At 35.7% G+C, this 21,992-nt stretch overlaps 1 protein-coding gene and 2 non-coding genes across 3 annotated transcripts in view; 2 read left to right on the plus strand and 1 right to left on the minus strand.

The window, feature by feature from the left end:
• The window catches only part of LOC148309993 (uncharacterized), an 80,626-nt gene extending 71,774 nt beyond the window's left edge, over nt 1-8,852 (minus strand). The window contains exon 1 of the mRNA XM_088259158.1: nt 8,454-8,852. The gene's annotated coding sequence lies outside the window, so the exon portion shown is untranslated. The remainder of the gene's footprint in view (nt 1-8,453) is intronic.
• A 12,007-nt stretch (nt 8,853-20,859) lies between these two features.
• Nucleotides 20,860-20,932, plus strand: TRNAR-UCU (transfer RNA arginine (anticodon UCU)). The gene has a single exon. It is a non-coding gene; the product is annotated as a tRNA-Arg (tRNA).
• Nucleotides 20,933-21,688: 756 nt separating this feature from the next.
• TRNAT-AGU (transfer RNA threonine (anticodon AGU)) lies at nt 21,689-21,762 on the plus strand. Its single transcript has one exon. It is a non-coding gene; the product is annotated as a tRNA-Thr (tRNA).
• Nucleotides 21,763-21,992: the final 230 nt, after the last annotated feature.

Below are 21,992 nucleotides of genomic sequence, written 5' to 3' on the forward strand. Positions count from 1 at the left end.
TCCGCCCCCTTAGCGCGAGTTGCTAGTTGTTATGGCTTCCGTTTCAGCATCTTCTGTTGCCAATACAACGTTTACGAATAGCATTAGTGCATTAACATATAAATACACGAATCATCATTTTATTTTCCGTCCATATAACTCTCTTTAGGAGCGATACTTCATCAATCACCCTCTCTGTCTCTTCAAGCACCATTGACTTCCTCCAGCTTGAGAGCTTCTCCCTTCCTACTTCCTACTTCCTACTTCCTTCCTTAGATCGACTTTCTGCACTATCCGACGCTCTTCTAATGTGTTTTATTTCTATCCTCCGATAAACTTTATAAATAAACTCATAAAGGCGAAGTAACAAATTATATTAAAATTTGACCTCGTAGCGGAAACTCCATATAAACAAAAAAGGTTGACCCCACCCCTGTACACTACTCTCATCCTGTTAAAACTAATGATAAACCAATTACTCGAGAATATGAGTTGTCTAGTAAATTACTGGTGTTAAAAAAAACTATTTATCTAAAAACCTCAAGCAAACCCAACTGCCTCCATTAAACATAACAGGCCTTTTGATGTCAGTTAGTATCCGTACTTACGTGTGAAATATTTGGTGATTGGTGATTTTGTTATTATGTTGGTCGATTCAGTTTTAACTTAACTTAACGCGTGATTTTATTTTAATTGAGTTTATGCTTACAGTCAAAATATAATAATGTGACGTTCTGAATTATATATTTTTAAATATAAATTGTTTATATTATTATTGTCTTTTGACATCACATCAAATTAAATTAATTGATTAATGTAATTGGAGATAATCCAGATTTTGTGAACAAGTATTTGGACATACTCAAAATGTTGTTTATATTATTACCTTATGATCATTTATTGATTTGTATGTATTTATTATCTCTTTTTCCTTCCTTGACCAAAATAAAAAAGAATATATTTATCTCTATATCGAAAATCTGTTAATGGAAAATGACAGTTAACAGCTGTCATCATTATCTGACTATAGAAAAAAATCGTTATGTTAAAAATCAATCAATAAGCCTTGTTTGATAATTGGCCTAATAGAGAGTTAAAAAAGAGAAGAGAGGTGTTCGTGTAAAAATCTCTTTAAACGGTTTGAAGCATGTCTAGTGTTGATTGAATCGTATAACAAACAAGATAAAACAATAGGGCGGCGCGACCCTCGGGAGTACCTAGGAGTAGGTACTCGTGTCCTGACACAGAGCAGTTTGTTTGTCGATAGAGCCGGTACAGAGCGCAGTACAACCTCTCCACACCTATTACAATAATGGGATATTACGAGCTGTTTGCTCCGCTATTCACAATTCACAAAGCATAATAGCGCTCCCCTTCCACACCGTGGTATATTGTCCCATGCATTATGAGAGAGCACTTTTACTTCTAATTATTATTGCCAAGCCCCGAGCCCTCCCGCAGTGCTTGCAAAAACTACTCTTTATTACGCAGCTTATTATACACCCCACTTTTGATTCACTTTACCAATGTATTTTTTATTTATTATCTCATTACTTTGTTACATACTCGAATGTATACTATATTACACTCGATGTAAGGGCTAATTGTTTATTCATCGAAGTTCAAAACTCTTTTATTTTAATATCCAAAGGACTCGCGTGGTTTGGAAGTATTTTTCACAAAGGTAGTAGATGAAAAATCTCTTCACTTTGGCAATAAATCCGAATTCTGCTGAACTGATGATAGAATGAAGACGATGCTAAGAGAGTGGGAGTTAATCTCATTCCAGTGATGCGACGAGGAACTATGTATAACCCAGTTCTACTAGTCTGCTAAGTAAGTTAATACTGGAGATAATGAAATTGAATGCGTTAATGGACACAGAATGTGTCAGGACTGATTCGGTGTGGGATGGTGTAACTAGATATACAAGTGACGAGACAGCTTCTCGTGATTTGCTCCCATATAAAGAAATAATAAATAACCATTTTATACTAAGTCTTGCACTGCGCATTGGTTGATTAATACACCACAAAATTTATTTCATCTATAGATATGCCTAAGAGGAATTAGTTGCAATTTTGGTTAACGATTTTGATACAGCAGACTATTCTTGTTGATTTCTCGGTATATAATTCCTTTACAAGGCGCAAATAAATTTGTGCACTGATTAGCAAGTTGGTGTTGATGGATCGAATCTGAAAACTGAATTAAATATATATAATATATAAATATATATATATATATATATATATATATATATATATATATATATATATATATATATATATATATATATATATATATATATATATATATATATATATATATATATATATATATATATATATATATATATATATATATATATATATATATATATATATATATATATATATATCTTATGTCTTATCTACATACATAACTCTTTATCCATTATTCAACAGTTTATTTTTCTTAGTGCATATTTTGGACGGGATCATTAGTCATACGTCATACACTAGTCACATACCAAGTCGGTACTAAAAGGGGAGCACGCGGAGATAAGGAACGATGCTAGTCGGAGTACTTTCGATATATGTAACGCTAATTAGCAGAAGATCCCGGAGACATTCGTCTAATTGACCGGTCATGTTACGTACCTACAACCAGTGACGGATTTAGAGTAGTGACGGCTCTAACCTAAAATTTAATATAAATGTAGCCTTTCAGAGTTTTTAATATTTTTTAAAAACAATTAATTTTTTACAAAAGTAAGGAAAATTCAAATTCATATTATCTAATAGAAATATTGGCATACATACAAATAAACAATACTATAAAACAGTAACTAGATTGAATTATAACTTTTTTCGTTTTCAAAATAGAAAAATCTTCAATCACGTCTTTAAAAGACAATTTTCTCATTTTTTCAGCTTAAATGCACAGCACCGCTAAATCTGAAAGCTTTTGTTCCCCTAATGTGGATTCACATTCCCTCTTAAGCCAGCTGAAAGAGCTTTCTCGCAATTTGTTATCGTAAGACTTTAAAAAAGTTTCAGTAATGTCCCAGTATTAAGAAATATAGATTCGATTTTATAATGAATTATAATATTATATAAATCTTGGAAAATTTTAATTGTACCGAGATAATTCATTTCTGACGCATTCCAATACTACTAGATATGGCCAGATTTTCGCCCCTGTGGTCTTCTAGAGGGATAAAAGTTTAAAAAAATTTCACCGGTTGTCCATCCGCTGGTGACATCACTGTCAATTGATCAGCATATGAAATCTCAAGTGTGGTATCCATTTCTTCTTCCTGGCTCCATCCCAACTTATTGCCTTTGTAGACTGTTGCGTACAGCTTCCTTCGCCCTCAGGTTATAGGTCCTTCTATGAGGACACCGTCATCTAAGCCATCTATGTCCATGAGTCTATGTCCATGAGGACACCGTCATCTAGGCCATCCCTTAGAATCATGTTATCTTTGTGTAGCATCGATTAATTTTTTCGTCTTCCTCTAGATGTCTTTCGTGGAGATCCATGGTTATTGCTTGGTTCACAATATATTCAGGTTCTCTGCATCTTATGGTGTGGTATCATCTACCGATAAGCTGAAATATTCGTCGATGAAATTTTAATGATAATAATATTACGGCTACCAATTTTGCGCCCTACGATACAGCTTATTTAGCTTGTGTGTAAATCCAGCACTGGCTGCAACATGCCGCCGGGTGCCACTAGAAGTAGTCCCTTCTCTAGTCCAGTAATAAAGTGCATGATTAGTATATTTATACCGCATAAACATGATGTGACTGGCGACATCCTCGCTACAGCCAATAAACTAATAATCAAATAAATTGCTCCATAACCAAATCGTTATGTCTCCATCGCACATCGGTACCCCTCCCCCGCCGCCTTCTCGCCCCGTACCAGCGCCGCACAAACCCGCATCGGCTCTGCACCCGATAATGTGTATCGTCTAACAATTAATTCCTCGATATCAATCATTCACTGCACCCACGTGAGATATATCAAATTCATTAACGAGTGATATTTGTGATTTCGTAATATCATGATTTTATTTCAATTATTTTATATCGCTTGTCTTATTATTAACTTGTTTTGATAGGTTTCTTATTTTTTTCATAAATATTATAGGTGCATGAGGTGACTTAATATAGAACATCTATCGTTTTTTTTAAACACAATAAGAAGAAGCAGGGATGACCTGGCATTTAGCCGGCTTAAGTGGTGATCACTTTATACACTCGTGTAAGGTACACCATTCTGCCTATTTATTGAACATCCACATGATGACGCCACAATCAATACTTTAAAGTCTACGAACTTAGAACCAACGTATGAAAGAAATCCACCACCATTGCATATTTACAAGTTTTATTAACAAATGCCAAGTCGGAAGCCATGGGATGCTCTCACTTCCATCTCCTTCATTTAAAAAAACATTGATGTTTCATATCTCAAATTTATACCTATGTTATGAATATGTCAACCGTGGGGTGAATAATCCAGTGTCTGATATACGAAGCCTACATGTTCGCAGTTTTATTTATTTATAATTATTATGTAAATTAAATAAATGTCACTTTAGAAATTATGATTACATATAAGACTATGAATTCGTAAATTATTTTCCCCTTCCTTCAATTTTTTCATATTTATTTGAATGGTGAACATATCACAGTGTATAAAGTAATCTCCAAAGCCAGACAATCATAAGTCGTAAACCATGTACATGCCTAGACCTCGATATTGCCTTCGTTTAAAAGATACCTTGTATTTGTAGAGACATTTATAAAATTATTATGTATGGCACATGAGAGTTGAATCCAGTACTTGAATGCATTTAAAAAAATGATAAAAATTTACACTTAATCTTTTCGATATGAACGCGTCAGTAAGTTTAGAGGTGATTATATACCCTTTAATGCTTGAACATGACGTAGGTAGGTACATAATATAATTTGCGTTAGAAATATCGCACTCGCAACTAGGTACAAGTGGTACAAGCAGCGAGTAACAAGCTCAGTGTGATCCCAACAAGCTATTGTCATAATGGTAATATACTGACAAAATAATGTCAATTTAAATTTAATTCGAGGGTCGCTCTGAAAGATAGTAGAAGTCTCGCTACCATACTAACTGCTCTGCTACACAGAGCACTCTGCTTTACAGCCTGCGACACGTATCGAATTTAAATCTAAGCCAACACAATACATACAACAAAGTGTTTTCATCTCACATATTGTAGAATTTCAAATTTGCATTTAAGATTTTTTGAAACTATTTATAAACATGATATTCTTTTCAGACTTGAGAGATTAGTCTCAACTTACACTTCTTTGTCTTCTAACTTTCATCCACGCCCTATGGTTCATAGGGCAAAGCATCGCACTGACGTAGTGTTATCTTTATCTTTGATCACGCAAAGCAAGTCCTGTGCTACAGATACCAGTCTAGGGTGATATTTCATGAATATAAGAATGATTTTTTCATAAAGTTATGTTGACCTCTCTAGAAATCGAACCCATGACGTTCAGCATGGCAGCTAAATATTAATACTTAAATATAAAGGTGGACGAACCCTTACAATGCAAAAATATATTATATGTCGTTGATCTGGGTAGATAAATAGACAGTTCAAGCGAACTTTTATGGTGTAATAAAAAAGACGCAAATAACTTTTAAAATGTTCCTCAGCAGACATTAGAACAATCGACTCAATTGGTGTGTCGTGCTTCATTCCATTAGCGCTGTCCGTTCGTGTCCTCGCACTCTAGTGCTAGTTCCAAACTGCTATGCGATATGCTGACTGCTCCTTTCTGCCTTGTTGCTTTCCATACGCGATACATCCTCGATGAGTCCAATCCTCGAAGCTTTCAGTCTCTATCTGCTACAAGTATACCCAAGGCTCCATTCTGATCTGCCACACGCACACGCACACGATACGTGCTTGACCAGTCCAACCCTCGAAGTGTCTTCACGATCTCTTACTAGTTTCGAGCTGCTATGCAATATATTGACTGCTCCTTTCCGCCTTGTTACTGTCTATACGCGATACATCCGTGACAAGTCCAATCCTCGAGACTTTCAGTCTCCTCGCGAATTAATACCTGCTAGTTTCTAGCTGCTACGAGTATTCTGAATGCTCCATTCTAGTCTGCCACTCGTACGTTATGCGTACTTGACCAGTCCAATCCTCGAAGTGTCTTCACGATCTAGTACTAGTTTCTAGTTCCTAAAAGTTATACTGACCGCTGGTTTCTGATCTGCTCCTCATACTCGTACTTTTATACACGATACGTAGGCTGTAAGTGTTCTCACACTCTTGTCTCTAGCTGCTAGCTGTTATCAGGGACTTATTTAGAATAAGGTTTATTTAGCATGAAGGGGTCCGAAGACAGAAAAATAAATTAAAAACAACCATAAAAAAGTGAGCATGTGCATGTACATACCTTTCGAGAACTTTAATATAAACTTGACTTTCAACAATATTATTAATTTATATGGACGTATTGATAGATATGATAAACGACCAAGTTAAAAACCGATTTTTGGAGAAAAAATCTTAAAATGCTATTAGTTTTAATCGAAAGCTATAATTTCCGACTTTTCAGTCAGAGTACATTTTGGCCCTCAATATTTGAATTTTCCATAGTAGTGTCTACTTATCATTTCTTCTCTTTTCAAGTGGTCGATTAGGAAAATTCGTTGTAAATTAAAAAAATATATACAATACCATACCCTTTCCAACGGACAAAATAGTCATCGTCTTCTACTGTGTTCTCTAACCATTATTTAAATGTATTATTTTTTTTTATTTTGTTCGTATTATTGTATGTTTTAATCACGGTTACAAATCGATCTTATTCTTGTAGATCGCTGTTAGACATTGCAAATACTGCGTTGACTTATTTCGTTTTTCTCGCGATTTTTCTTTTCTACTTTGGGAAATTTTAGAATTTATTTTTATGACATTTCTGAAATAAAATCAATTTGGTTTTAACTAAAATTTTTCCATACCTTTACTTAGTCGTCTCACTGAGAGATCTAAACCGTATTTTCAGTGTTTATTTAGTATAACAGCTTGATCCCATATGTAGTATGTACATATAATAAATGAGTAAAAAAATATGTATGAAAACTATGATTTACTAAAATTATGTAATTGAAGTATTTTAAATTCTAAATGTACCATAAAACTATTATACGAGTAAACTATTAAAGGTACGTGTAAGTGCCTCAATAATTGTATAAATAACTGTTGGTTACCTAGTTTGTTTTATATATATTTTTTTTATAAAAGGATTCTGTCATTTTTGTTATTGTTTATTTTGTAAAAAAGGTTATTTTATTATAACGTATTTGTAATACATTTATCACACAAGTATAGAAGACTGAGGTTATTCGAATCACTTTTAGTAAAACGTCTATAATTAAATATCTTTACGGCGCTTGTTAACGGGTTAGAAATCGGAATAATCGGCAGGTATGTATGACGAGATGCATGAATGTGGAAGAGGGGATGATTGTTTCTCTTGCCTACCCCGGCGGAGAAGTAGCGCGATAGTTAGATTGTTTTCTACCAACTTTTATTTTATTCTATTCCTATTCCTATTCTATCATTGTGTTTAATTTATTTAGGTAGGTACTAGTGATAATTGCCTTTATGACACTCATACATATTAGAAATGTATAAATTACACAAGCTAGTAGGTACACTAGCCCGGAGGTGGTATTCTCGTTTTCCTACCTACTATTCCTCATTCGTGTAACAATAACGTCTTCCACCCTGACCTTCACTTGTATCACCTGTATCCCATCAAATATATTTCACTCGGAACACAAGACCTGCCTGCATATAAAATTATCGAGATGGCACCACTTGATGTGTCTTTTACCATATGCGTGCAGATACGGATCAAGTCATAAAAATAGTGATCGGTGACGTCCGAGGAGTTTTTAATTAGGTTGGGTGTAGCGGTGGGGATGATATGACATTAAGATGATCCGAATAAGGATTTCTCACGGATCAATTAAACGACGGATCTTTCCTTGACAAAATCACATTTTTTAAATCGCAAATCCTATCAACGATGACTGCCAACGACCAAAAAATTAATTAAAAATGGTCAACCATCCATTTTCTTTTTAAAAAAATATTCATAAAATCCGTGTGATGTAAGCACCGCGTAGCAAGATAAATAATAATTAGCAATCAAGACGGGTAGTGATAATAATTGTTATTATTTAGATAATTTATGTAGATCCATTTTCATAAAATATTACCCCAAGGGCGCTTATACAGACGTGGATTATGACATGAAAATGATCATGATAAACAAATAAAACAGTTTTAAAGAATAACGTCGTCAAGCGGATGAATCTGGTACCATCAACATAACACCTGCGCTGAAAGACAACCGCAGCGTACAGGAAAGTGCATACAAGTGTCGGATGGTACTCACTTTATTTCCGTCGGAAAATATGGTGACAGTTGCTGACGGCGGGAGCCGCCAACTGCTGGACCCGGTCCGCCTCGGAACTCCTGCTCTCCTGATTCAGGCCGGGGATCTCATTGTCACTTCTTGTAATATTTACCACAGTTCTATACAATTTTTTATTTTTTTAAATTAACTTTTTTTTTAACACAACTTTATACACAATCGACAATACTTATTTTGAAATAAAAAAAATTGTAACAAAACGTCGTAAACAATCGGTTTATATAGTCATGTGCAAGTGTCTTAGCGAATTGTTATTTTTGACATGTGCGATTGGCGATTGGCGACGTGTTACCGCGCTAGGTATGGGAGGTCTGGAGCGCGGCGCGGCGCGGCGAGCGGGAGAGGTCCGGAGCGGCGAGTGATCTCGGCGCGGCTCGCGCGGAGTCTGGAGCTGCAGCGGCCGCCGCGCGGAGGGCGTCACCCGCCGCACGCCACTCTCGACCCTCGCGCCCTCGGAGGCCGAGCCGCAGAGCCTACTTTCCCGTGGCGGCCGACCCGGCGTGTATCCCGACACTTGATTTATTATCAGCCGGGACCGTCCGTTCCCGCGGAGGTCGCGCGCCCGCGGAGGTCTCGCTCGCACCCGCGGGAGGGCGGCGCGCGGGAGGGAGACGCGCGACCCGCCGCGACCGCAGACTGGAGGATCTCGGAGCGGGGAGGGTGGGGACAGTTGTGTTTTTAAGATCTCATTTTCCCGGAAGCTGACGCCATTAAGGGCGCCACTTTTATCGTTTGCTTGTTTATCAACCGAATTTTATTTTCGCGAAAATGGCTTTATTAATTTTAGAAATAAATGCGACGAGTAAAGCCGAGTAACTGCGGTGGCGTCTTTTCTATCAACTTGTCTTCCCAATTACCGAATTTGAACCAGATAATTTATTATTCCTATGTTTTTTCTTGTAAAATATTTTATTTATTATTTTTCGCATTCTTTTATATCTTATTCTTTCCATCTTCATAGTAGCCTTTCTAAAGAAAAGTTGACTGACTTTTTCATGGAATATCTAATGAGTGCTTATTGAATAAGATTTTTAGGTCGAAAATATTGGTCGTTGCATTTATTATCTCATATCATTGATATTTTACTTTCGAAAATACTCGTATTACGTAAATACGATATTGCCGAGTACTATTCGAGTATAAATACTAGTTGAAAAAGAATATCAAATTGATGGTGTGATATCAAAAAGTTTAGTCAAGGCATTCTTAAAAAGGTTTCATTTTAACTACATGAAATACTCTATGTAATAGTTGGTGTATTTATTTTCGAAAACCATTTTTATATTAATAATTACATAGGAATCATATAAATGCACATATTATTACTTTTAAAAAAAAGGTATAATAAGCCATCATTTTATGTACAAAAAAACACATTCACGCCTTGTACATAGATCATTAAAATCTGGTTATTTTTAGGTACCGGTAACGATACAAGTGACCACCGGCTAGCGTCGAGAAACTAAACGAAAAAGGAGCCGGAGCGTCGGAGAAGCCCCGCCGATTTTTCTATTCTCAAGAATCCTTGAGAACGCTTGACGCTTCCGATTGCAGTCCTGCCGCTTGACGTTCACATCGTGACCGCGACCATACGTATGCTATTTTTTCCTGCTCCACTAATTAACGATACACGATGCTTAATAAATATAATCCCTATATATATAGTTATTAATCACTATCCATATGTATAAAACATAATTGACTTGTTGAATAGCTATCAAAATTACAATACACTTTTGTAAAATAATTCAAACACTTTCCAAAGGAAATAAAGTGAAATATCAAAAACTAACAATAGTACAAAATTCCTTAAATTTGAAAAATAAAAAGATAAAATGAAGTTTTGAAAAATGCATTAAATGCAAAGACAACTTTAATCAAAGATTAATTTAGTTACAATATTTTTGGGTGTGTTCAAACCCTAGTTAAGAAATATGTTATTTTTATATACTTAGATTTTGCATGCATCTAAATAAAATAGTCTCTGCAAAATAAAAGCTTTCTCAAACCGAGCATAGATAGCTCCCGTGAATTCAAACATAAATCGTTACTAGATTTATGAAGTATGTATGAGCTTAAAAAAAGAGTAATGAGGTTGCCATTTATTGGTAGAACGGTGAATGTTACAAGTTAAAGTGATCACTAAACCAGTCTATGAAAGGTCACTAGCCCTGGTTATAACGAGACATCCATATTCTTCTTCATCTATGTCGAGATGTCAACATTTAAAAATAACTCCCTTAGTACAGAAACCCAGATTTTAAATTAGTTTTTTTAATACCTACATAACATTTGTAAAACGTTGAAGAAAGAAGCTACTTGTATGTCATCTCATAAGTCGCGATGTTTTCTATTTGTTTTCACTAAAATAGAGTAGGACCTACATACAAAGGATATAAGTGCACCTCATTCATTGACGGTGATTAAAATTTGCTCTAAAATCCACGATTACAAGGCGCTGCATAAAGCAAATGAGCTATTTTTAAATTCATGAAATATAAACAGCGTAAATGACTTTCCCTCTTCCATTCCGCGGGAGCTATTCTCAGTTTAATTGTGGATTAAGTATTCCCTCACGGCGAGGTAACACTTGTCTCAGCCTCCCCGCGGGGGCGTGGCCTGCAGGGGAGAGGGGTGGGGGGAGCGCAGGACGTGGCTCCGCCCCCCGCAGCACGTTGCATTCTGTCACTGACAGTAGGGCACAATGGTGCCGGAGGTCCTTTGCACGCCGCGCAAAACTACTATTTTGTCATACGGCTATTAACACGTTTACATTTTATTATTTTATTGCAAAAAAACAACACATACATCTTCTTTACCTCACCAACGATATGTTATCCGTACTACAAATTTTCAAGGAAACTTTTATTTGGACATTCGCACATTTTCTTTGCACTCGCAAAAAAAAATTCCTAACGTTTTTCTTCTGTATATATTTGGATATCTAATATTTCGTAATGTGTTATTGTTTTTAATTGACCACCAGGTCATTTAATCTGCCAATGTCATTTTGCCAATCTTTTCCCTAGGTAGGTACCTAAGTACTTACATAGATTTTGTTGCAATTGATTGCATCAAAATTGCTGTAGGAAAAAGGTAGGTAAAATAACGTAAGCGGGTAAAATGACCTAGTGGTCATTTTCAAATAATAACGTGGTACAAAATATTAGGTATATAAATCAATACAGAAGAAATCAATTGAAATTTTGTTTGAATTTGTTCAAAGAGTTCAAAAAATTTAATGTTACAAATATGAATCAAAATAACCGATCTTTTTCGGAAGATGAGTTTTCGAAATTTTTCTCATCACTAAGGTGAATTAGAATTTCTCCATGGGAATTTCAGGCCACAATCGAGAATCTTACCCGATTCTTATACATATAAAGTTTCTTGGATAGAATAAAAATCCATTTGCTGAGCATAAGCTTTGTACATTATAAGGAAGGCAAATAATAACAGCAAAGTGAATATTTAAATTATTTTTCTTGGATACTACCGTATCTCCCTTAAATCTTACTAACTTAAGTTTGACAAAAGTTCGTCAGAAAGTGACTTTCATACAAATTAATATCCGAGGGTTTAGTAAGAGAGCATATCATTTTTTACACCATGGTGAGTAAAATGAATCCCCATAAACTTATTTTACATGGGTCAAAATTTTATGAAATTATAATGCTTATAGAATATATTCGCTATATTCGTTGCTCACTTTAAACTATTTATATCACCTCGACAAAAAATTGATTCATTAATCCTTATTTACATATAAAAAATAATTGAAAAGAAAACCCTTGTATAAGACCATTTTTCTTAACATGTTTGTATTTGTATTTAAATACCCGTTTGTATTTTCATCTGTTAATGTGAACATCTGTACTTCTCGAAGCTAGTTGTGTTTACACTGTTTACATCAATAAATTTTAAAAAGTGTTAAAATTTTATATTTAAATCATCCTGCTATTTGATAACGTTAATGCGAAATCAATAAATATTATTAATCCTTAATTCAACAATGACTTTTTTACTATTTCTATAGTTTCAATAATACACAATACAAAACTACTATAACTCGTATTGGTTCAAATTAATTTATTCAATTAGCCTTTCCCATATAACGGATAAAACACAACTCACCCAATGCTTTGCAAACATATTTAACTGACTTTAACTGATTTAAATAATGGCAGATTCGCCAATTGTATCATTAAAAAAATAAGGGGATCCTTTACTTATAAAAATTCATTTTGGAGACTTTCCCCCTAGATTATATTAATTTATTCTAGTTCCATTTAATTTTTTGTCTTTTATAAGTCTTGATAGGGGACATCAATTGTAAAATATATTTGTAAATTTTAGGCAATCGCTATATTTTGTGCCAAAGTTCACAGTAAATTCAGATTTTTTTAGTATCATACTCAGTCTGAAGATCTCGCTATTAAGAAAATCGACGTCCACCACTGCCGCGGCCGATAGCATTTACATAACACATATTTATGTAGAATGTAAATCACGCAATGTTTGGGACCTCTTTTTACTACGGACCCAACATTAAAAATAATATTGACTGTTGGTTTTTCCGGTAGGTACCTACTGGAATTCTGCAGTCAGAGGTTAGTAACCACAAATTCCATATTCCATCTTTAAAAACAGAATCGTGATCATAATTGATATCATTTGTGAACACCATCATCTGATCACTGAATTCAGCTTGTAATTTAATTAAATTTTGTTAGTGTTTATTATTGTACCCAAAACTCACTCCATTTAAACACTCGTATAAAAACAAGATTACACACGAAGACAAAAATCATTATACACTTACTAGATTTGATTGCAGGATCTTTGAGTATTGAGCAAAAACGCAGTATAATATATTATATTGAAAGGAGTGAGCGATATATCGCTCACTCCTTTCAACAACGTCAAATATAAAAAAAATAGATTTTTTCAGGATTTTTCAGATTGTTTTAAAGGTTCAAAAAAATTATAAAATTTATTAAAAATTTATATCAAGTCAATTATAGAACTTTTTGCTGTGCAACAGATCTTTTTAGGTAAAACCTGAATGTTTTTTCTGCATTTGAATTTTTTTAGTATATTTAAAAAAAATAATAAAACAATACCTTTTCTTCAAAATGCAAAAACAATACTTTCTGCCCTGTAGCGGGTAAATATTAAGTAAAAAATATGCCGCTTTTGCCGAGATATAGTACATTTTCTGGGCATTCCGAAAACATGCACAACTGAAAATTGACGATTTTTGATATTTGACGTTTTTTAAAGGAGTGAGCGATATGTCCTACTACCTTTATCTACGCAGTCATTAGATAACCTAACATTTATAAGAGAGTAATTGAAACATATCGTTTGATATATACGAAAAAGATCGTGTCATCGGCACACATCTTTGGTTGCATGAGTCAAGATAAAAATGTAAGTAATATATAATGTTTCAAACAGCTATTGTAAAATGTGCTCTCCTTTGTAGTAGCAGGGGAAATCCTATTGAGTAATTTAATTGTAACAATAAATTTAACAAATGTTTTTTTATAAAAAGTGAATTAATCAAAATCTCATGTGTCAAAAATTTAAATCACTCCTCTCAATTGCTGATTTTCAGATATCAATATATTTACACAGTAGGTACCTGCACTGATTTAGATATTAGTTGAGGTTTAGTTAATTATCTTCCCAACCATCCAGTAAGCTTCCAAAATTTACCATTTACCTACTTAAAAACAGATCTAGGTAGTTAAACGAGCATATATAATAGTATAATATATGTGAGTAACTTCTTCCCAGTTATCTACGAACCTTTTATATAATCAAATATACAGTTTCCGGTTCATCAGAAGTTTCTAGCTAAACAATTGGCGAAAGAGGTCCGCCGATACAAATTGTGGCAAATTACGACAAAGAACGGGAAAGAGTGAGAGTAGCGAGTAGCCTCCTCGGAGGCAGGATCCCGCTAGCCGAGGTAATGGCGTTAGCGCGGACCTCGCTGGACTCCCAATTGGGTTAGGACCAACTCTCGGCTCGTCTGGTCTAACTTCGCCCGCCGCTGCGAGGGCCTCCTGGCGAGGGAGAGCACCGGCCAGCGGCCACCGGCCACCAGCCACCCAGCCGGCACCCAGTCGGGCGGGAGAAATAAATTAGGCCGATTCTCCGATTGAATTAATCAACCACATTAGAAGCACATTACACGCATTTTATCCGCCTCACGATTTTAAAGGACCTAAATTAAAAATCGCGACGTCAGAATACACTGCTACTACTACCATCACGCCGTGTCTCCCCAGAGGTAGGTAGATAGTATCGAACGCCGCACTCTTCTGTCCCCTGACATACACTCCTAGCTTCCTTCATATCCTTACATCTAGTCATACATGCCCCCCGATTACGTCGAATTTGGCTGCACCAGATTTTAGGTTCCGATTGATCTGGTCGTGCCAAGTCTTTTTCGGCCATCCTCGTTCTGTTTTTCCGTTCACATTCGCCAAATGTACTTTCTTAGTGATTTTCACGTTATCCATTCGCTCCACATGGTCCACACCACCTCAACGAACTTTTCGTAATCTTTCCAGTTATATTTTCAAAAAATACACCAGCTATGTGGTATATTTAGGTACAAACAAAAATATGTGAGAATATAAGCTTCATTATACTTGAAATTTCTTCTACTTCTAACCCTTATACAACCTACTAACTAATACAGTTTTAAAAAAATACAAATGTTTTTACAAAATACAAAATTTAATTTTGGATATAGGGCAGGAATATATTTTATGGTTACAGATGACGCAAGTGATGGAGCTCAGAGTGACGGACATTACCGTTTATTGGGTAAAGGAATGGAGAAAGAAAGTGCTAGGGAAAGAAGAATAGCAGCAATGGTTTGGGCACTCGGGGATGCACACCCATCCATAGGTACTTGCACACTTGTGATTTGTATGAGTCCCTTAAAGAAAAAAACACAGAATCACGTTTCGAAAATATGCATGTTGACATTATTTTAAGCGCAAGATTTAAATTTTCGTGAATACGCTGATTAATATAAAGTACAAATAAAGTAAAATATATTTTATTAGGTACGTAGCTACTCGCTTCTGTTTCATACTTATCTCGAAAAGGAATATTGTAGAACTCGGTATTTTATTCCCGAATTTTATCTCACAAAGTAAATTATCTCTCATTAATTTTCCGAAGCTCAAAGTTTTCCGACTAATTTAATATGGACAAGTAAATATTTGTACGGTAGATAAACCTACCCACTTTCTGCGAAAATTTCCGCCGGAATATGAAAACAGACATCCTTTTGATGAAATTAGAAATAAATCCGCGATCAAAAGAAACGCTACGCCTGTGTGACCCTTCACTCTTCGGTAACCCGTAAATTCCATCATCAGGAAAGAGAAAAAGTCGGGGAAAACTTATCGCTGGAGGCTAAAGAGAATCATTTGATTAGGAGCACAGATGGAAGCGGTCGGTTACTTTCATCGGGCACTTGTGTTCCTTCTCTCTCTGTCGTCCTCCGTCCGCATCCCCTGTCTCGCTCTCCGGCAGGCCACGTAGTTTTTTATTTACTCCCTGATTGGATTGCGTTTGTTACGCCTGTTCAAGTGGACCTACTCGTGTTTCCTTTTCTCCTGATAACTAATTAGTTTCCATACTGAAGGGAGTTGTAAATAATTAGGTATTCTTTGTAAGCCACAATTTCGGCAATCTAATTCCTAAATATACGAACTTTCTTGTTGTATCATTGAACAACATTAAACGAACGTACGTGATTTTTGTCAGATATTTTGTATTTCGTAAATCAGTTTTTCCGCCTCCACAATTTTACTAAATATAATACTAATTTGGTCGACACACATACAATATATACATACTAAAGAGAACACACTGAAGAGCTTTTTCTTATCGACACCTAGTAGTAAGTTTGAACAAAATGATCAAATATAATATTTGTTGCGTAAACTTTCCTTACATATTATGTACTTTTATAATTTTTAATAATCCCTTACCGCACCCCAATAGTGCATAGGGCACTGCTTCATATAAACGCAGTGTTATCTCGATCGATTACACATAAAGGTGATCAGCCCTCCACTTCAGGTACCAGTCCAGTGTAATATTGAATAAATATTAGAGTGAAAAAATCACTTATATTTATTAAACCCCCCTGGGAATCGAACCCGGGACCTCCAGAACGGTAGGCGAGCATGCTGACCATTACACTACGGAGGCGGACTTTTATAATTACTACATAACAACTTGAGTAACTGCATATATAATATCTCCCATTATATAATACATTGCCCTCGGCACGGGAAAACTCAATGAGGGCATATTATTATAAATTGCAATTTTCAATTATGTGTATGATCAAAAAATATATGGATATTTCTTGGTTCTCTTTACGTGACACGTTGATATCCATTACACCCATATTAGAGAAAGTTATTTTTATTTACATGTTTACTTCATTTTTAAAGTTTGAATTAAAATGTCATTATTGCAAAAGAAACCAAATGTAATAATGATGAATTATTAGAACCAAATGCTCCGTTTTTCATGGATTCACTTTTCAGATGGAGCATATAGGGCACGGCGTCGAACGGACGCATTGTTAACTTGATCGTTAATAACGAATCCCTTGAAATTTCTTTTAAGTAGATTCTTTTCCGTTTTTCCTCGTATTGTTTGAAATTCACCATGCAAAATATAGAATCAATGTTCGTAATATGATGTATTGAGATAGGTAGTAACAGAATGGTAATATTGTCAAAGAAAGGACAAATTGATATGTCGTTGAATAAGTGATGAGATTTTTATGACAATATTTGAGTGAACGGAGAGGGGTTAAGGGCGAGAGATAAAGAGTAAGGAGTGTGGAGTGATCTGGTTTCCTGCAGATCACATTTAAGGACAAGGACCCTTTAGGAATCAATCTGACATCAAAGGATCCCCTTCGGCGCGGCCTGCATACCTAATGAACCGCTGCACCCTCGCGACGGGCGACGGGCGACGGGTAGCTACCTTCTTGCATCGTACACAGCCCACAGCCCACACATACTCGTGCTGCCTATCAGCTATCGTGTGTCGTATCATGTCACACTCGTAAACTGGAGGTATTCATTCTTCACGGCGTACGCGAGGCAGGCTGGATTTACGTGCAAGCTATATAAGCTGTAGCTTGCGCCGTAAATTATTTAGGCTGCAAAATTTCAGCTTCTCGGTAGATTCCACATCAAATATTTCACATGTTTACTAATTGACAGGGATTATTACATATGTGTCAGTAGCTCATGGACAACAAGTGCAAAGTTTTTTTTTAAAAACTTTTATTCCTTTAGAAAGCCACAAGGGCGAAAATCTAGCAACAGTACAATTACAAATTTCCAATATTTTTACAGTACCTATAATAATTCGTGATAAAATCGATTCATCGTTTCGAACTTTTTATAAATCTTAAAAGAGAAAGATCTTTCAGCCGACTTGTCCCTTAAATGAAGTAAAATTAAATTTAAAAATAAAGCACTAAGCGGTCAGGTCACAAGTCGGAATAATCGGCGGGCACGTATGAGGAGATGCATGAATGTGGAAGAGGCGAATAATGTTTGAAAAGACAGAGTGGTATGGCGTTCTATTCTCTCTGCCCAACCTTGAGAGGAACCAGTGTGATCATTAGTTAGTTAGTTAGTGATTATTATCTCCCTGAATGGGATCCCAGATCCTAAGCCCGGACCCTCAGTTACATCCCGTACACCTCCATTTCCTATCTCGCTGGCATAGACTCCCTTTAAGCCGAAATTGACCCTTGGGGGAACATACAGACCATATTTTGTATTTCAAAAGCATTATTGTGGTATGATAATATAACAGTCTCATTATCATTTGTGTAATACCACCTAAAAATCCTACTTCACGATTCACGACTACCAATTTCGAAATAATGATTCCCTCGTCCTCATCAAGTCAACTATAGATTCATTTGGCATAGCCGTCGGTACAGCCAGTACCGGACCTACATAAGTTCACTGGCACAGGCGCCGAGGTACCTACTTGTTTACAATGAAGGGGAAAATATAATACATATGTACAACATTTTGAGTGTGTCCAAATACTTGTTCAAAAATCTGGATTATCTCCAATTACAGGAGTTATTTTCATATTATTTTTTGACATCTCATCAAAGATGAAGAAGAATATGGAAAAAGCTTCTTTACATCTCACCAATAGATGTCTCTAGTGAAGTTCTAGTGATTCAAGAACAAGGTTTCTAAATTGGTTCATATATAAAGAACTTCCAAAAATTTGAGTAGTGTGGTTGTCAATAATGGGTAGAATTGGTGAATGTTACACGTGTGTATCACTGATCAGTGATCACTTAAACCAGCCGATGACGGTCGTCAGCCCCGTAAATGCCCAGACTTCCATATTCTTCTTCATCTTTGATGAGATGTCAAAAAATAATAATATATATGTATGTATTAATTTACAAACTTTTAACAAAGTGACAGTACTTTAGGGGTAGGTGGGTAAAGAAAAATATAAACAATGGCTAAGGCACTCGGGGTTGTATATTTATACTTGTGTAAGCTTGTGTCCGTAAATATAAAAAAAAACATATATTTTCCGGTGAAAACCCGGTGTTGATGATGACACTCTCTCAAATAGTTCTCCAAACTAGTCGTATTTATATTACTATTTGACATCTCATCAAAGATGAAGAAGAATATGGAAGTCTGGTCATTTACGGGGCTGACGACCGTCATAGGCTGGTTTAAGTGATCACTTTACACACGTGTAACATTCACCAATTCTACCCATTATTGACAACCACACCACTTAAATTCTTGGAAGTTCTATATATAATCCAACTTAGAAACCTTGTTCTTGAATCACTAGAACTTCACTAGAGACATCAATTGAGATGGTGAGATGTAAAGAAGCTTTTTTCGGTCGTCAGCCCCGTAAATGCCCAGACTTCCATATTCTTCTTCATCTTTGATGAGATGTCAAAAAATAATATGAAAATAACTCCTGTAATTGGAGATAATCCAGATTTTGTGAACAAGTATTTGGACGCACTCAAAATGTTGTAGTCGTATTTACATAGACGCTCAAAAAAGTGGTTTTAAATAAGTGTTTTATTTTTATATTTAGGGTACAAAAAGATTCGCTCCAGCATTTTTGTAAATTCAGCAATATTTAAGTCAAATTGAATTGAGTAAAGACATTTCTAATGAAATATGAAACGTGCGAAAACTATACCTAATCAATTTTGTACATTTCTACCCCGCCGTACTTTGAATTACTATACTAAAATGTATTAATATAAATTTGAACCCTTCCAGATTTGTAAAGCCAGAGGCGCGCTGTATGTGTATGGTATAATATACTTACGTAAGAAAAATGTGAAATACAAAAGTCGTAGTTACGTTTAATGTATTTTTCCGAAGGGACTTTCGAGACTGCCGAAAGCAATAAAATTCCCGTCTACGGAGTGGGAGAATTAGCGCTACTATATTTTCAGATATTCATTAACCTTAACAACCTTCCAATCTCTTAACAAAGGGGAGGGCGACCCTCTGCTTTATTTTCAGGTTTTCAGGGGTTTTAAGGGCCATATTAGATGAGGCGCCCGATCTTCCTGTGTCATGCAAGTCATGTCATAAGAGTTATAAAAATTCTGACAAAATTCTCAAAATTCGACATATTTTTTTCCATCATTAAAAGTTCTGAAAATTTCCTAATAGCCGTAGATTTTTTTAAAAGTATTAACTCTTTTGTCGTCCATTTTTTTGATTCTTCGGTGTCCTTAAAATCTTCGCTCGAAGTCGCACAGAAGGCAAAGACCTGCCCGATTCTTACTTCGATTAATAACATTTGTTTACTGATTTATTTAATGTTAAATAAGTTTGACTTATTATTGAAAAAATGGTTTAGTATTTTCGTGCCAACTTTAAATTGTAAAGCTATACAAGAGCGCCACCTGTCGTATAATATACAGCCGAATACAAAAAAAATAGTGATGCGAAAAGGTGTGCGTCCTCGCTAATTTTACTGAATTGTTATTTTACCAAATAAATACGTTATTTGATGTGACTCACCATTACATCGTGTATATGAATGCGTCCGCGTTAAAAATTCAATACTGCGATGAAATTTAAATATAACGTTTGATGGTCATTTAATAAAATAAGAAGTCGAGACAGTTGTTTTTTATCGGCTGATACCAATTTGTGCCTCTTCCTATCATACCGTAATGTTATCACCTAACGAAGGGTCATGTAAACATTGCGGCTAAATTCAATAAATTACCTAAGTAAGCCGGTCTCAATTTGAAGACGGCGCCTGCTGAGTCCCTTTGGCGCAGAGGATAGCGCGTTGGACTTCTAATCCAAAGGTCGTGGGTTCGATCCCCACAAGGGATGGCTATATCCTTCGGGGCATATATTATGCTGGCGTTTTATCTGAATAGGCATATGAATAAAGAATAAAACAGTTGTCAAGAGAATTCAAATGCAAACATAATTACCAAAAAAATATTACGACAAAAAAACTCTAAATCACCCACCGCCTACAATATTCACAACATTTGTAATTTGCAGTGCGCCTAACGAAGCAGAGTCGTTCAATGTTAAAGCCTAACTAATTATTACTTTTCTTTTACCCATCTTCAAACCCAAAAGATGCATAGGGCAGCACATAATGCAGATTTGAGAGAGAAGTGGAATAAATTTGAAGAGATTCGGATGACGTACGTGAAGGAGCTAAAGGTAAAGAACATTATTGCTACATGGGAAAGGAAATGAGAGAGGGAAATAGGGGAATGGCGGCTATGGAGAAGGCATTCGAAGTTGCATACTAATATTCTGAGTCACTTGGACACTGCTGATATGTATAAGTACCTCAAGGATAAGGGCTAACTAATACAGACGAGGAAAGACAACTTGGCATGCAACAGCCGGGTAACGTAGTAACATTTGCATTTTTTTTGGTTCAACAGGTGGTCGCTCAGTGGTCGATGTACTACCGGAGGAGTAATGCCTAATAAATAGGTAATAAGTTTTTTCCATACCACGTATGACATGGTCAATCTGTTGAATGGTCACTAACATTAGTCATCACAATAAGGTCCAGAATCTTCCGCATTTTCATGTTGCAAATGTTTTCCAGCGCGGGAAATCGGCGCCGTGGCTTAGTTGGTTAAAGCGCCTGTCTAGTAAACAGGAGATCGCGAGTTCGAATCTCGCCGGGGCCTGTGGGTCGTGGTGTTGACGGACCACCCTTTTGCAATTCCTAAATAAATAAATAAACTTTTTTTATTGAAATAAAATTGATTTGAAATAATCCACAAAGAAAGAATTTTGATGTTTGCGATAGGTGGTGCAAAAATACCTAAATTTTGGATACCGTTATTTATCAATATCGATGATGCTCAACCAAAAAAATCGTCGAAAAATATCCCGCCAAAAATGCACAAAACGTCAA

Source organism: Brachycentrus maculatus, unplaced genomic scaffold, assembly GCF_059751285.1.
Source record: "Brachycentrus maculatus isolate JH-2025_06_01 unplaced genomic scaffold, ASM5975128v1 h1tg000113l, whole genome shotgun sequence".
Lineage (NCBI taxonomy): Eukaryota > Metazoa > Arthropoda > Insecta > Trichoptera > Brachycentridae > Brachycentrus > Brachycentrus maculatus.